Source organism: Nyctibius grandis, chromosome 8 (assembly GCF_013368605.1).
Source record: "Nyctibius grandis isolate bNycGra1 chromosome 8, bNycGra1.pri, whole genome shotgun sequence".
Lineage (NCBI taxonomy): Eukaryota > Metazoa > Chordata > Aves > Nyctibiiformes > Nyctibiidae > Nyctibius > Nyctibius grandis.
Genome location: NC_090665.1, coordinates 33,098,325 through 33,103,170, shown reverse-complemented (window position 1 = coordinate 33,103,170; position 4,846 = coordinate 33,098,325). Strand labels below are relative to the sequence as shown.

Genomic DNA, 4,846 nt, shown 5'->3' with positions numbered 1-4,846 from the left:
CATTTTTTTTCCCTCTGTTGTCCTTGCAGAAAATTACTGCTTTAAACTGAGCAGGATGTGAAAATGCATAAAGCAAACAGTAATATGCTGTGGTTTGTAAATATCTTATGCAAAATAGTTAAGTCAACTGCTGTTTATTTTTCTTACTTTGTGTCACAAGCTCTTACTTTCTTTTGTTCATTACTTTTTCCATTTGTTGTCTTTTGGGGGCTTGCTCTCTTTCATCTTAAGGAAGCCACTGGCTTAACTATATTTTTTTCTGCTACAGCTAATTCAATCAAACATATAGGACGGGCTATTCCATCTCTTCTTACCATCTCCTCCTGTTTGCTGGCTCTGTAATGCAACATATACTGCAAAAGTGTAGTGAGATAGGACCTCACTGTACTGAGGATCTGCTGTCATTGTTTTGGGCTGAAAAAAAAAAAAAAAAGGAAAGCATCCTTTTATCCTACAAACAAACAAGTAATTATCCCAAATCCTGCAACAGCTTTATGACAAACTGTAGCATTCCTGACTGTTACTGTAGGATTCTGCAGTGTTTTTACAAGGCTGCCTGGTCACAGTCCTGGAATGGGCTGTGAGCAATACGCAGTCAATATTAACTAGGATGGCACGGTATGTGCCAGCTATCCTTGGGATATTTCTCTCTGGCTATCTGTAGAACTTGTAATACCCAGTGATATCTGAAGGTCACAACAGAGTTTCTGAGCTGAAACACAAAACAGCATTCCAAACGCATCTTCTGTGGCCAGACAAGAAACTGCTTATGGTTTATTTTCCCTCCCCCCTCTCTGCAGCTGACATCCAGCATTAGTTATTGTTTATTTTTGTCTTGTTCCTGGTTCTAAAGGTTTGCCTTATGGCCCTGGTTTATGTGAACTTTCAGATATCACTTGGGGCTTCTCTGCCTCATCCCTTCTGATGTAGCCAGTTCCCCTGTGAAGGTAGGTTTCCCCAGCTGAAGATCTGTGCCTCTCTCCTGTGGCATTCTGTGCAGCCATTTGGAGTCCCAGATGTAGGAAATGAAATAATCCACGCTCATACAGTCATGAAAGTGCCCATCTGGCACACAGGAACATCACGCATTGGAAGCACACAAGCGTGAGCTCACTTTTGTTATGGCATTTCATAAAGAGAGATGCAGCGAGCCAGCAAGTAAGGTCCTTTGGATAATAACAATCGTTTCCACCACGCGTTGTGTTTAAAAAATAGGGAAAGAAAAAATCAAGACAAACTGGAAAGATTTGCTCTAAGGCTTCTGAGGAGAAATTTCTACTTATAAACGTTTTTTCCCAGTGGCCCGCTGTACTTACATCTCTCTGGCTCTCTCCTGTTCTCTATGTAGATGTAAGACAATGGTGACAGTTGAAATGTAGCCAGTTAACTCTTAGTTAGCTCTGAAAGCTCTTCTTCCTCACTGTTCAGTTAAAGAAAGGAAATATTAGATCATACTTACAAAAGTGAGTTCTATAAAAACAAATTGTATGTTACTGCTTTCTTATCACTACATAAAACTCACAGAAACAGTCTAATAAATGACCTCACCACTCAATTTTGAAGTATACAAATTAAAGACAGCAACAGATAAGCCAAGAGAGATTAATGTACAGTGTGTGCGCCTGTATGTGTGTGTTTGCATGCCTCTATGAGGATATACCCATATGCTGTTGACATTCAACCTCTGGAATTATAATTAGGGGAAAAGGCAGATGTGTAAATTCATCTTGCTGGGCAGCATATATATGTTGCACTAGTCCCTGATTAATTCAGGACTTGAATGCTATTTACTCCAAGACACAAGATTTCTGTTGGGATATGTTGGCTAATAAAGGGGTGGAATATGAGGAAACAATGAACAGCCTGAAATGATGGACTAAGTTCAATACCAGTAAGTAAAAAGCAAGGTTATTTATATTATTTTAGCTTTGTAAAGTAATTGAAAAAAGACGCCCTAGGCATTTTGTTGGATGTCATTACATGCTGTAAAGAAATCTTGGGATGTATTAAACTTCTCAAAAAAACACCATTAGCCCTTCTGACAGTGCTGGATCTTCAGAGGGATTGCTCCTCAAAGGGGTGAGATTTTTAAGGTCAGGAAAGAGCAGAGAGAGGTGTCAGGTCTCCTGAACCATTGCTGGAAAACCATGCCCGTTCCAAAGTGGGGGCCTGGGCCTGCCAGGGGCAGGGGCATGCCACTCCATGGTTTATGAACATTATAAATTATGGATAATAGTAAAAGAAAACAGTCTCTGCATTTTACATGAGCCATTTTTGTATTGTATTTGGCAAACAATATCTGGTCCAGTATATTTTAAATACTAAGTGCTAAGTTGGGAAAACAATGAGATGTTTGTAAATATGATAGACCATTACAATATACTGCTTCTCATTTGAAAAGTCATTTGTGCAAAAAATTATTATTGACCCATGATATGTAAACGATTGAAATGCAGAAATTAATATTTGGGTCAACTCATGTATTTTTCAACCATGAAATGAAAAGCTCAGTATTCACATTCCAATTCATACATGAAAGCATTACAGCACTATTACTTGGCTATTGTATTAATTTATTATTGTCTTAGTTAATGATATACAGAGCTATATCTCTACTTTCAAATGAGGAAAAGGCGCTGCTATGCCACAGTAACGTTTCAGCCCAGGAATGTCCATTATTCTGGACACTTCTTGTACCAGTGACAATAACCCAAATTCACAGCTGATGGAAGCAAATAAACAGCACTGCTTGCATTAATGAGGTTTTGGCCTTAATATACCTTAAATGTCGTACAGGGAAGACTGGCTCTTGCATTGCAGCTCCTCTGTTCCCACTGGGCTTGACTCCCATCTCCTTCACATGAGTTTTACACCAGTGTGATGCTCCTTATTTACTGCAATTAATCCAGAAATATAAATCAGCACAGGATCAGTGCATTTAGTACTGTGAGGTAGTTGTCTTTTAGCCTCTTATTCTAAGAGGTTTTGTTTCTGCTCCCCCTCCATTTCCCTGAGCCACTGGGAAGTCAGTGGGAGTGTGGGGTTTCTAATGGCACTGGTGGGAGTGCACATTCATCCTGAGGGAGCTGCAACAGGCCCCTCAGCCCAAGGTGACTTTTGTTACAGTGAATTTAGTGCTCAGGAGACATGCCAGGTTGTTAGCCCCAGAGACTCAGGTGCTCTCTCTTTCTCCCTAGGAGGAGCGTCCCAAGACCTGGAGCAGCAGTTGAAGCTTAGTCCATGCTACACTCTGTCCTCGAGGCACAGAGAAGGCAGCCCTGTGACTCTGCGATGAGGTACTTCATCAGCCACTCAGTGCAAAGGTGCTCGGCTGAGGTTGCCAATAAGGGACAAGCTGTGCAAGCTAGACCTACAATATGGTTGGCTCTTGGGCTGTTATCCATTACGTTTCAATTCCACTGGCTACCAAGCTTAGCTGGGTTGAGTCTGATTTAAGGTCAAACATCCAAATAATTCATTAGTATCCTGTAAACTGTGTGCTCCATCTTCATAGCTCTTTATGCAAAAGTAAACAATGCCTCATTCTTTGTGCTACGGGGTATTGTGTCAGTTGATGGGTCTATCTCCTTAAAGAGACACATAATTTAAATACAAATAAATGTATGAGTGGAAACCATGTAGAATGATGTTTGTGATAGATAAAAGGAATGAAGAGGAGATGGGCAAAACAATTGAGATAATACACAAAAGCAAAGCATCACAGCTAAATTAGGATTAACCCATGAAGCATGATGTGTTTCACTAAATGACTTTGGTATAGTCTAAAAACTACAATGACTCAAACGAATTATACAGAACAGTATTGCATCAAGGTTGCTCCAGTGTTCATACCTGTTACATACATAGTGGGTCACGCCTATGAGAATGGACCTGATTTTTTTTTAATTAAAGTTATATACAATTATGTTTGCATATATTTTATAGATAAAACATTTAAAACATTTATTTTGCATAAAGATGTTTTATATTTTAGATACAAGTTATTTTAAGCAGCTTTAAACAGCAACAGACCCAGCTCTACACGGCTTGCAAGATAAGGAAGTACCAGTATAAGAGCATGTTTGGGTGGTGAAGAACAACTGTGGCTACCCCAGCACTATATAAAATTGTGGAGATGAAGCAGAGCTAGTGGTGGCATTCAGTGATGCAGTCACTGCCCTTGTGTGATTTAGAAACTGGCCACACTGGCCAGCTGTATGGGAGGGGTGACATCCTCTTGGTCCTGCCCAATTAATCATCCTCTGGTTTTCTTAGCCTCTGACGAAAAAGGCAGACCCAGATGACTAATTCTGGCAATAGAGGCCCTACTTGTCAATGAGACCTCCCCTTGACAGAGGCGTGATTTGGTTTTAATTTTCTTGCGGCCCATTCATTTATTTGAGGCTAATGGCTGACATGAATCATAGTGTTGGGAGAGAGAAGCACGATTTGTACTAGCAGCCTAAAAAAGATAGCATGTCTACCAGGGATGGCAGAAACAGAGGGTGCAGTTTCTTGATGCTTTGACCACAGAGGAAGAGAAGGATTGGCAGAGCCTGTCCTCAAAACCCAGTGCCTTCCCCTGCTCATCTGGAGGGCAGCATCAGCTGAGAGCACAGCCAAGGTGCAAGTGGAAGAACACGTGCTATTTTGCAACAGATTCATGTGGGAGTCTCAAACCGACAAGGTGATGATTACGGCAGCCCCAACCAAGCACAGCCTTTGTTTAACTTTACTAGTATGAGTAAGCTAATTGGCGTCACTGGGCCTGTATGTGTGCTTAGAAGTTATGGCTGTGTTAAAATGCTTTGGTGGGTCAGGGAATAATGGGTGTTTAGTACCTTGC

At 40.8% G+C, this 4,846-nt stretch overlaps 1 long non-coding RNA gene across 1 annotated transcript; it reads right to left on the bottom strand.

Moving 5' to 3' along the window:
* Nucleotides 1–320: 320 nt before the first annotated feature.
* On the bottom strand, nucleotides 321–2,899 carry LOC137666141 (uncharacterized). The gene is made up of 3 exons (XR_011048598.1): nucleotides 2,781–2,899; nucleotides 1,317–1,420; nucleotides 321–414 (listed from the first exon to the last, which is right to left on the bottom strand). It is a non-coding gene; the product is annotated as an uncharacterized lncRNA (long non-coding RNA).
* Nucleotides 2,900–4,846: the final 1,947 nt, after the last annotated feature.